This window comes from Schistocerca nitens, chromosome 9 (genome assembly GCF_023898315.1).
Source record: "Schistocerca nitens isolate TAMUIC-IGC-003100 chromosome 9, iqSchNite1.1, whole genome shotgun sequence".
In the NCBI taxonomy this organism is placed as follows: Eukaryota; Metazoa; Arthropoda; class Insecta; order Orthoptera; family Acrididae; genus Schistocerca; species Schistocerca nitens.
In genome coordinates this window covers 15747332-15760008 of record NC_064622.1, presented here as the reverse complement: position 1 = coordinate 15760008, position 12677 = coordinate 15747332, and the positions used below count along the sequence as shown (strand labels likewise).

Sequence of the window (12677 nt, the reverse complement as noted above, 5' to 3'; positions counted from 1 at the left end):
TCACGTTTTTATCCACATGATTTACGCACGATTAATCGGATTTAAAAAAAATGACTAGACGCTTTTCTTGACTTTCGTTATGGTTATGATTCCTTCATTCAGATATTCGTTGTGTTCGTGAAACACAATAAAATTCCAGTTTCTTTGGATTGCAGCTTAATAATTAATTATTTCTCGTTACTGTCCACACGATTTATGCACGATTCATCGGATTAAAAACAAAGTGTTTTCTTTTTCTTTTTTTTTTTTTAACGTTATGGTTCCTTCCTTCAGACATTCGTTAGGTTCATGATACACACACGTTTCTGTACACACGATTTTTATACTTTCGGTATGGTTCCTTCGTTCAGACATTCATTCAACTCGGATAAGCATATCACACAACTGTCACTTCGATTGTACACATGCATTTACATTTACCTTTAACGTTATCGGTACAACTGCAAAGATCGATATATGTACTCATGTAGTCGATTTAGGTTATTTACGTCACGGTGACGCGAACCTACGCCGCTATGACGTAGGGCTCCCCTCACCTAGCGTGAAATGAATGCTACCCGACGTATCGTTGCGGTGCTGAAATTTCCGAACACGCCTGACGTTCCCCCAGCTCCCGCGCGCCACGGTCGTCCAGCCTGCGGCGGCCTCTGACCCAATGGCGGTGACGTCAGCAGGTCAAGGCCACCGGAAGAAGCCCACACAGCCGGGCCCTCAGCGCTCTCCTGCCCTCAGCAGTGAGTCTGTCTCTGCTCCGGCAGTCTGCTGCGGCCAGGTTCTACGTCGGGCTGTTGAGTCGTGCAGACAACGGTGAGTAGCAGGCAGCAGCAGCCGGCTGTCGCCTAACGCAGTGACGGTCGCAGACCAGCGAACAAATAAAAAAAAAAAAAAAAAAAAGTTTGAACTGGCTCGGTTGATTGGTTGTAGCTTTACTATTGTTTAGCTTTGGGCGACCTTGTGCTTTTCCAGCTACAATAGAAACCAAATGAAACTGCCTGCCTGAATACAACAATTTGTCACTGTTTTATAATCTTTCTAAAAAGATGTGGAAACTGATTAAATCCTGGACTTTACTATTAATCTCTTCAATTAAACAAAGTGGTCGCTGGTGCGTTAGTGAACTACCTAATAATGCTGTCCATCAAATGGTCCCTTGTGTGCACTGGTAATTTTCGTAGCAAACTGATCCTGAAATGAAAATATCTTACCTCGTAATGTACCTGCTGGGGAACTTGGTGCTTGCTGCTCTCTGTGCACCAGCTGCTAGTTGGTAACAACAGTTGCTGATAGCTTAGTGCAGTGCTACAGACAAACAAGTAAACTGTTTTATACACATCACTGAGTGAGACATTCCTTTAAATAAAAATGAGTTGGATCGAGGATGTGTAGTGAAGTACCTTCAACATTCTGTTTTTAAGCTATCTGATATGTTATTAAACTGTATGAATTTTACGTTCAACACTCATTAACATTGACAAAGGGCAAAATTGATATCAAACTCTTACTCTCACTAACTCAGCCAAATAATGGATAAACATAAAAAAAATACCATACAGGGAAAATTACACAATGGCTAAATGGCTCTGAGCACTACGGGACTTAACATCGGAGGTGATCAGTCCCCTAGAACTTAGAACTACTTAAACCTAACTAACCTAAGGACATCACACACATCCATGATCATGGCAGGATTCGAACTTGCGACCGTAGCAATCGCGCGGTTCCGGACTGAAGCACGTATAACCTCTCGGCCACCGCGGCCGGCTATTACACAGTCTTTAACGAAAAATCTTAAGTTCCCTGATAATGATGTCTCATTCAAGAATGAATCCTAACTACAGATGTTCAGATGTGTGTGAAATCTTATAGGACTTAACTGCTAAGGTCATCAGTCCCTAAGCTTACACACTACTTAACCTAAATTATCCTAAGGACAAACACACACACACACACACACACACACACATGCCCGAGGGAAAACTCGAACCTCCGCCGCACAGTCCATGACTGCAGCACCCAGACCGCTCGGCTAATCTCGCGCGGCAACCCTAACTACAAACGACTGCAGTGGCACTAAATGAAAAATATTAGCTTCATTCCTCTTCATACTCTGTTTTTAATGTCCTTACATCTAATTTTATTTTGAAGCACCAATCAAATTTTACTCCTCTGTTTCACAATATTCAAACACATATCATTTTGCTTAAACGCAGATGCACTTAACTTTACGTCTACATTGGCACGAGTCCTCTGCTCGGCGGCTGCTCCACCAACTACAGAACTTCCGCGCTCCTCGCTGCCAGGCAGCCAAACACATCTTCCAGCGACACACCTATTCTAGCCAAACTCTGCGCGCGAATAATAAGCGATTCACAATTGTCGCTTAGGATTTGAGACACCCAAAGTATGTAGAAATTCGAGAAATGCAAATAAATTTCCAATAGACTTGTTTCACAACCATCTGTCTGAAAGTAATAAGTAAAATATGTTAGAGAAACATTTCACAGACATCATTTCCTGGACATGATTTCGAACATCATTCAAAGGCACGTCAAATGTTTTTCTAATCTACTTTATTTCTTATTTTAGACAAATCACAGAACATTTCACTGCATTTTTCAATACTATTTTTTTTCGAGTTTTGTTCATAAAGCATGATCTTTACACACCTGTTACTATAGGTTATCCGTCTTGAGCTGACTGCAATTTAATTAAAAATAATTTGTACATTTTTGATTTGAGGACAGTATTATGGAAATGGAAGAGGATGTAGAAGAAGTTGAAATGGGAGATACGATACTGCGTGAAGAGTTTGACAGAGAACTGAAAGACCTGAGTCGAAACAAGGCCCCGGGAGTAGACAACATTCCATTAGAACTACTGACAGCCTTGGGAGAGCCAGTCCTGACAAAACTCTACCATCTGGTGAGCAAGATGTATGAGACAAGCGAAATACCCTCAGACTTCAAGGAAAATATAATAATTCCAATCCCAAAGAAAGCAGGTGTTGTCAGATGTGAAAATTACCGAACTATCAGTTTAATAAGCCACGGCTGCAAAATACTAACGCGTATTCTTTACAGACGAATGGAAAAACTGGTAGAAGCCGACCTCGGCGAAGATCAGTTTGGATTCCGCAGAAATGTTGGAACATGTGAGGCGATACTGACCCTACGACGTATCTTACAAAATAGATTAAGGAAAAGCAAACCTACATTTCTAGCATTTGTAGACTTATAGAAAGCTTTTGACAATGTTGACTGGAATACTCTATTTCAAATTCTAAAGGTGGCAGGGGTAAAATACAGGGAGCGAAAGGCTATTTACAATTTGTACAGAAACCAGATGGCAGTTATAAGAGTCGAGGGGCATGAAGGGAAGCAGCGGTTGGAAAGGGAGTGAGACAGGGTTGTAGCCTCTCCCCGATGTTATTCAATCTGTATATTGAGCAAGCAGTAAAGGAAACAAAAAAAAATTCAAAGTAGGTATTAAAATCCATGGAGAAGAAATAAAAACGTTGAGGTTCGCCGATGACATTGTAATTCTGTCAGAGACAGCAAAGGACTTGGAAGAGCAGTTGAACGGAATGGACAGTGTCTTGAAAGGAGGATATAAGATGAACATCAACAAAAGCAAAACGAGGATAATGGAATGTAGTCGAATTACGTCTGGTGATGCTGAGGGAATTAGATTAGGAAACGAGACACTTAAAGTAGTAAAGGAGTTTTGCTATTTGGGGAGCAAAATAACTGATGATGGTCGAAGTAGAGAGGATATAAAATGTAGACTGGCAATGGCAAGGAAAGCGTTTCTGAAGAAGAGAAATTTGTTAACATCGAGTATAGATTTAAGTGTCAGGAAGTCATTTCTGAAAGTATTTGTATGGAGTGTAGCCATGTATGGAAGTGAAACATGGACGATAAATAGTTTGGGCAAGAAGAGAATAGAAGCTTTCAAAATGTGGTGCTACAGAAGAATGCCGAAGATTAGATGGGTAGATCACATAACTAATGAGGAGGTATTGAATACAATTGGGGAGAAGAGGAGTTTGTTGCACAACTTGACAAGAAGAGGGGACTTGACAAGAAGAAGGACATGTTCTGAGGCGTGAAGGGATCACCAACTTAGTATTGGAGGGCAGCGTGGAGGGTAAAAATCGTAGAGGGAGACCAAGAGATGAATACACTAAGCAGATTCAGAAGGATGTAGGCTGCAGTAGGTACTGGGAGATGAAGAAGCTTGCACAGGATAGAGTAGCATGGAGAGCTGCATCAAACCAGTCTCTGGACTGAAGACCACAACAACAACACCTTTGGGCGACCTTGTGCTTTTCCAGCTGCAATAGAAACCAAATGAAACTGCCTGCCTGAATACAACAATTTGGCACTGTTTTATAATCTTTCTAAAAGATGTGGAAACTGATTAAATCCTGGACTTTATTATTAATCTCTTCAATTAAACAAAGTGGTCGCTGGTGCGTTAGTGAACTACCTAATAATGCTGTCCATCAAATGGTCCCTTGTGTGCACTGGTAATTTTCGTAGCAAACTGATCCTGAAATGAAAATATCTTACCTCGTAATGTAACTGCTGGGGAACTTGGTGCTTGCTGCTCTCTGTGCACCAGCTGCTAGTTGGTAACAACAGTTGCTGATAGCTTAGTGCAGTGCTACGGACAAACAAGTAAACTGTTTTATACACATCACTGAGTGAGACATTCCTTTAAATAAAGATGAGTTGGATCGAGGATGTGGACAATGCTGTTAGGTGAAGTATTCCTTCAACAAACTGTTTTTAAGCTATCTGATAACTGTATGAAATTTATGTTCCACCCTAAAGCTCCTTCAGTTTGGCAAAAAGACGGTCATAGCCCGCGCCGCTGGGCGGGATTAGCCGAGCGGTCTAGTGGCGCTGCAGCCATGGACTGTGCGGCTGGTCCCGGTGGAGGTTCGAGTCCTCCCTCTGGCATGGGTGTGTGTGTTTGTCCTTAGGATAACTTAGGTTAAGTAGTGTGTAAGCTTAGGGACTGATGACCTTAGCAGTTAAGTCCCATAAGATTTGGCACACATTTTTTTGAAATAATTGATAAACATAGAAAAATACCTTACAGGGAAAGTTACACAATCTTTAATGAAAAATCTAAAGTTCCCTGATATGGATGTCTCATATAAGAATGAACCCTCACTACGCGCGACTGCAGTGCCACTAAATAAAAAATATTAGCTTCATTCCTCTTTAATATCCTTACATCTCATTTTATTTTGAAGCACCAATCAAATTTTACTCCTCTGTTTCACAATATTCAAACACATATCATTTTACTTAAACACAGATGCACTTAACTTTACTACTACATTGGCACAAGTCCTCTGCTCGGCGGCTGCTCCAACTACAGAACTTCCGCGCTCCTCTCTGCCAGGCAGCCATAACGAAACAAACACATCTTCCAGCGACACACCTACTCTGGGCAAAGTCTGCGCGCGAATAATAAGCGATTCACAATTGTCGCTTAGCGTTTGAGACATCAAAACTATGTAGAAATTTCAGAAATGCAAATAAACTCCCAATAGATTTGTTTCAGAACGATCTGTCTGAAAGTAATAAGTGAATTATGTTAGAGAAACATTTCACAGAACTCATTTCCTGGACATGATTTCGAGCATCATTCAAAGGGACGTCAAATGTTTCTCTGATCTACTGATTTCTTACTTTTAGACAAATCACAGAACATTTCACTGTATTTTTATATACTTTTTTATTTTCGAGTTTTGTTCATAAAGCATAATCTTGTATACACCTGTTACTATAGATTATCCGTCTTGAGCTGACTGCAATTTAATTAAAAACAATTTGTACATTTTTGATTGTTTTAGGTTAAAAACAGCGTTTTGTTTATAAAGTGTGTCTACAATCAGAAACGTACAAACATATCCATCCAATCTGCAGAATGGGTAGCCATGGATAGATCACATAACTAATGAGGAGGTATTGAATAGAACTAGGGAGAGAGAAATTTGTGGCACAACTTGATTAGGAGAAGCGATCGATGGTAGGACATACTCTCAGGCATCAAGGGATCACTAGTTTAGCATTAGAGGGCAGCGTGGAGGGTAAAAATCGTACAGGGAGACCAAGAGATGAATACACTAAGCAGATTCAGAAGGATTTAGGTTGAAGTAGGCACTGGGAGATGAAGAAGCTTGCACAGGATGGAGTAGCATGGAGAGCTGAAGACCACAACAACAACAACTGCAGAATAACCACGAACGACGCTTTGTAAATAAAAGCGAAACGCGTCTAGTGCAATTATTTGTAATTAAATTGCAGTCAGCTCAGGACGGATAATCAATAGTGGCAGATTTTAACAGCTGCTGCGGAAGTTGGCCACACAAACAAACTAACTTCATTTCAGTTGATTTCTACTTCTGTCGACGAAGACACCTCTGATCATGCTGTAGGCTCCACGTTCAGAGCTTCCGGAGAACGACGGGCGAGGGCGCCGTGTCACTGCATTGACCGATAGCTACTCTCCTTTACACGAAGGGCCGCCACAGCCTGATCTCGCCGCTGTTACACAAAGCGTAAAATGATGTAGTACTGCGCGCTGAAGCTTTCATGCAGATAATATGAATGTCAGATCTCCAGCCATGCCTTCTAAATGTGCATTTATAAGGCACCGTAATTTTAAGCACCGAGTGGGCCCAATATTATTGCCGACTATATCGTTCCAATGTGGCTCCAATAAAGGGTAATATCTCGTACTTGTTTTGGCAACCTGCCATCTTTTCTTCCAGCGACATGACCAGCCGACTGCCATTTCAAGGTGTCCACTCTTTCCATTACGTCACTGACCTGTGTTGTCAGTCTAATATCAACTGCTTTGTTTCTCTCTTTCTTTGTGTAGCTCCACAACGGCTTTCCATTCCTCTTTGACTAGTAATGAAAACGTTCTCGGTCTCGGGTTCGAAGCGCGCCGCCGCCTAAATTTTGAGTAAAAAGCATTCGCAGTGGCGATCGAAGACTTCCGGCATTCAGTCAACGGCCTTGTCAAAGAGAGCGGTGCAGCGGACACAGGTTGAGGACACTGTTCTGCCGCTCTGGTGGGAACCCCTTTAAATGAGGAAGAATCAGCAATGATCAACGGCATGAGATGCCGAAGGCAAAGGAAACCACTCCATTAAAGACACGTGACGTGTATCAACAGGTCATGTCGCCTGTAATTGAGAGAGTATCGTGACGATATCGCCATTGGCAAAGGATTCTCCATTCGAATATGCGGTAGGGGAGTGCCAAAAGGGAGCTGACCATGAGAAAAAGATTCAATAAGCAACGAAAGGACAACGTCCTACTAAATGGTTCAAATGGCTCTGAGCACTATGGTACTTAACTGCTGTGGTTAAAATGGTTCAAATGCCTCTGAGCACTATGGGACTCAACTGCTGTGGTCATCAGTCCCCTAGAACTTAGAACTACTTAAACCTAACTAACCTAAGGACATCACACACATCCATGCCCGAGGCAGGATTCGAACCTGCGACCGGAGCGGTCGCGCGGTTCCAGACTGTAGCGCCTAGAACCGCTCGGCCACTCCGGCTGGCCAACGTTCTACTAGTCGGGGCTTGGAATGTCAGAAGTCTGAACGTGGCAGGGAAGTTAGAAAATGTAAATAGGGAAATGCTAAGGCTCGGTGTCTGCAACCACGAAAGGTGGAAAGACAATGTCCAACCTTGACAGTGGTTTTAGGAATAGAAACATAAATTTAACGATGAACACCAGTAAAGTAAGAAGTATGGCCTTTCCATTTGTGATGTACAGACGTCGGACTTAGATGATAAAGGCTGAACGGCGTGTTGGAGGAAACTGCTTAGGGTTGAATGGAACACAAAGAGGTCAGTATTACAGAAAATGAAACCAGACTGCTCCTTGAGAGATCTAATACTGAAACAAAAACTGGCGTACTTTGGGCACACTAAGAGAAGGCATGATTCACTGTAAAAGACGCTAAGGCTGGGGCAGATGGAAGGCAGGAGGAGAAGAGGCTGGCGAAGGATGAGACCGATCGATGGCATCACGGAAACGGTGGTTTAGAACTCTAAATTCTGCTGGAGAAATTGCAGGACAGAGAAAATCTGCGTGCTTTTAGTTCATGGGTCAGGGAAAGTCGGAATCGATTAAACGAATAGAGATGGAGTACGTTGTTGTGCGCAAAACATCCGGGTGCCGACGGTCTAGTTGCTCGCTATTTCCTGTTCAGCGAGGTACAGTTAGTTGTCTCCGCACACCGTAGAGCAACGAAAGTTTTTCGCAGTCAGGAACGTGTGATTATATGCAGTGCCATTAAATTTATGTCAGAAGAGGCAAACATGGAAGTATAAATCTCATTAAAACTGTACTTGAGAAGGTTACAGGAACTCCTAGCTATTCGAGTCACACAATAAAGCGATAAAGGAGACATGTGGAAAACATAGCCGCAAGTACTTCCCAAGGCTTCACTACCTCCAAAAGACCCAGAAGAGGGGGGAAAAAACTTTCATTTTCGGATAACATCGTGTCGAACGTGTTTCCGTTTAGCGTGTTCTTTAGTTTAATAAGGGATATTACTCATGCTACATGTTTTACGTCTGTTTTTAAGAAATTTCCTTCCAGCAATCGTGCGGTGAGACTTGTTTTAGCTTCTTTGATCCTCTGTTTATGCAGTACAATCTTTACCGGTACTCTACTGAGAAACTCTTGACTTTGAACGACTTTATTTGTTGAATTATTATAATTTTCGGGGGAGGGGGGGGGGGCGAGTGCCCATTCAGCCATCACAATAGAGGAATGTAAATTCTGACGATACGAACGTACGGACAACACAATACTCCGTCCTTCAGTAAAGAAATCTGCGGCGGCTGACTATACGACACTTTGCGCAGTCGTCAGCCATACCTCCAACTACTCTTCCTCGCAGGCGTCCATGGCCTTCCAGCTCTGCGGTGAATCCACAGTCTGTAGGACCATGGTGCACTGTCCAATTATGCCAGCCCTATTTACCTGCGTCCCCATTTGCCAAAGTGCCCACCAACTCTTGCAGCAGGAGAAGAGCATTCTGAATATTCTGCACGATTTTCTTCCTGCTCCGTGTATTTGCTGAAGCACCCGTAAGGGGAGGTGATGAAAAACAAAGTAGGTACAACTCATCATGGTAGACAGTAAACATATGTGGTAGGCTGATCCCCAAGACACTATCACAGAAAACTGTGGAGCAGTCAAGGAATTTTCCCTGTTTTGATCCATCTGGAAATACCAACGTCAAATTGCGACGATCGTCTAAAATAAAAAAATCAAACATATATCTGAAAAATCACGCTATGAGTGCCTTCTTTTCTAGAATCAGTCAAATTTAAAACGAATTTCGGCTTGACGAAGCTAGAGCGGTGATTTATTCCACCCATTCCGTAAAACTTTAAAATTCGCCATCCTCATTTCTAAAAGATGACGCTTTGGTTGAAATGGCTCTGAGCACTATGGGATTTAACATCTGTGGTCATCAGTCCCCTAGAACCTAGAACTACTTAAACCTAACTAACCTAAGGACATTACACACATCCATGCCCGAGGCAGGATTCGAACCTGCGACCGTAGCGGTCACGCGGTTCCAGACTGAAGCGCCTAGAACCGCACGGCCACATCGGCCGGCGATGACGCTTTGTTCGGATCCCAGATGGCCTATTTGCTCGCGAAGGGCTACTGAAAATTTACTCCATGGGTGAATAATTCTTTCATTTTTTTTTCTTTTTCTCCAGTAATACGATTGTCATCACTTCGTTGCAAAACCTTTCACGTTGTAAAACTCTATACTTTCAAAAACTTGACTGTGAATGTGAAGCCGTCGCTGGTACCTTGCTCAGGTTGAATAGATCGACTTTTCCAGTGTGTATTGTATTGTATTGAACTGGGGACCTAGAAACGACGGAGAGGCTTCGTCCCTCCCGTAGCCCTCAGTGGTTCACAACCCCAAAACAAACTACTGCAGTCCACTCACCCCACCACCGCGCCACACCGAACACAGGGTTATTGGGCGGTTTGGCCCCCAGTGGACCTCCCTGGGAACGTCTCACAACAGACGAGTATAACCACGAAGTTTGCGTGGTAGAGTAATTATGGTGTACGTGTACGTGGAGAAAGTGTATGCGCAGCCATCGCCGACATAGTGTAACTGAGGCGGAATAAGGGAGCCAGCCTGCATTCGCCGAGGCAGATGGAAAACCGCCTCGAAAACCATCCGCAGACTGGCCGGCACACCAGACTTCAACACTAATTCGCAGGGCGGATTCGCGTCGTGGACCTGCAGGTCCCCGGTACGAGACGCGATTAATAAGTGTTCTCATCGTGGGCTAGCGGCCACTCATTACACACTTAAATGTAGTAAAAGTATATTCCAGAGATTGTGTGTTGCTTCCACTTGCCTATAGCATTGAATAAACCTTGTCGTGTGGTAACTATCACAATTCACTCTCAACATAGTCTGGTCAAAGAGAACAGTTCGAGTTACTAATGTTTAGATATGCAAGCACCTGCCGGTACGAAAGAAATATGGCGCATCACGAGGAGTTGCTCCTTGGTGGGGAAATGTTCGCTCAAAATCCTCACCGTAGAGGCTCGGAACTGGGCTTGTTCTAAACGCTCCTGTGGCCAACCTAATGCATTCATGAAATGTATTCGCAGTTGCGATACTCCGTTCATCATAAAAATGAACCTGATAGTAAACAATCACAAACGCGATGAATGTTCAGAAGCTGTAGCATACGTACACTGGTGGTGTTGTGCTCTTGGAAGTAGGTACTACTTCCGTTTTAGAAGTATTAATACTAAGTTACGTTAAATGAAACTAAAATATTCAGATGTATTAGCAGCCATCAACGTATTTCTTAATCAAGCTTTAGCTACGTAGTTTTTATTTCAAAAATGGTGTACAGTGACAGACTGTGCGCTGTTGAGCTCCGATTGTCGCGTTGTTAATACGCAGTACGAAAATGACAGAGGCTGCTTCCTGTTCCGTAGTGAAACACGCGCGTGGAACAAGATCAAAAAGTGCCGAGAAATAGGTTGTTCTTAATTAGTATCATAAATTTACAGAGATACCGGGCTATGAAGTTTTCAAAGGGACTGTACTACAGACAGTTGAAACCCACCTGCACATTCGTGTATAGCGGAGTCGGTAGCGAAGTAGCTTGAGTCCTGATTGCAATAAATGGTTCGCTGATACAAGTGTCGCCCGTGCCAATTTTTTTTCCTCGTTCAATTTGAATTACCTACATCTCGTAATTGTAAAATTCATCATTTTTTATGAATAATGCACGTCTTCTTGTTTTTAATTACATGTTGCACGCGAAATTCCTGTTTCCATTTCAAATATAAATTCTCAATTATTGATATTTTGTGAAAGAGTGTTAATAAAGTTACTGTGAGCGTGGGGTTGATCTGTTATTCTGCGCTATGGATTAATCTGAGATGTACCCTTTACCCTCTGGCTCCTGCAAGATGCAATTTCCACCCCCACACTACTGCAGAAGTCAGACAGACGCTCCTAACGTTCTAAAGAGAAATGCCTGAAAAACTTTCAGCAATAAATATCTTCTGGAGTTGTCCACTGTAAGGAAATGACACAAAAATTCACAAAATTTCTTACGTAACTAGTCGGATACTTGCGTACTGGAGTAGTGCTAGTTAGTGTAAGAAAAACATGAAACTAACAAAAATTATTATTTATTTTGCTAAAATTCTGAGAAATCACAATCGCACCTTTAGTTATGAACTCAACAAGTTATTTCCGGGTTCTTTTCAGAATGTGAAGTTACCTCTCAAGGATAGGACTGGCTAATGAAATTTCTATACAAAGTTTAAGATTGTTATTGACTTCACCGAATTGCTGAGATGCGCGCCTACTCAACTTGAATAATTATCCTTTAGAATGTTGCTAGGTATGGCTGTCGCGTGTGAAATGCAGTGAAGTGTACTATTGTGGAGGAAATATGGGGCTCACAATAGCTGTAGCGCACAATACCGTAAGCTGCGATGACTGCTGTCTGCGCTGCTCGCTGCTGACAAATAAGATAACTTTCCTTCTATCTGGATTGACCTTCGCCAATCAAACTCTCCCTATGCCTTGATGAAGGATTCCTATTCGCCCCTAGTCTAACTATTGGCGTGGTACACTGGTCAGATAATCAGTCCACCGCGATGCCACTCAAAAATTCGCTAGCAGGCGTTTAACTGTAACTCTGTCCATTCACACCGCACAATAAGTGTGTCGGCCAACACAATGAACAACGCTTAATCGCAAGGACTCAATACAGAGTCGCACTTGGATTTGCTCTCGACAGAGGTGCTCTCCCAGTGAAGTACTGAGGAGAGACTTGTTCCTCGCTCTAAAAGCGACAACGGAACGGCGTCTCTCCACTCCAGATGTGAAGGGGTATATCTTTCCGTCTCTTCCATTACTCCTTCAGCTCAATGTGTCAGAAATATCGTCTGCCAATCAGCATTGCTCTTCTAAAACGGGGAATGACATTTCATTTAAGGTGACCAATCCGGAAATCTGTAGTATCGGCGTTTGGCGTTTGCTGTCTCCCTGTGAAAATCTCTAAAACTGCTTGCTATATGTAAAGAATGTGTAGGTTGGATGCTCCCACACAATGT

At 42.8% G+C, this 12677-nt stretch overlaps 1 protein-coding gene across 14 annotated transcripts in view; it reads left to right on the top strand.

The window, feature by feature from the left end:
• LOC126203013 (UDP-glycosyltransferase UGT5-like) overlaps positions 1 to 12677 on the top strand; it is a 972471-nt gene that overhangs the window by 858807 nt on the left and 100987 nt on the right. Inside the window, exon 1 of one of the 14 annotated variants that reach the window (XM_049937255.1) lies at positions 736 to 807. The exons of the other annotated variants lie outside the window; for them this stretch is intronic. The gene's annotated coding sequence lies outside the window, so the exon portion shown is untranslated. Of the gene's footprint in view, positions 1 to 735; positions 808 to 12677 lie in introns of those variants that run through there. 14 annotated transcript variants of the gene reach the window in all.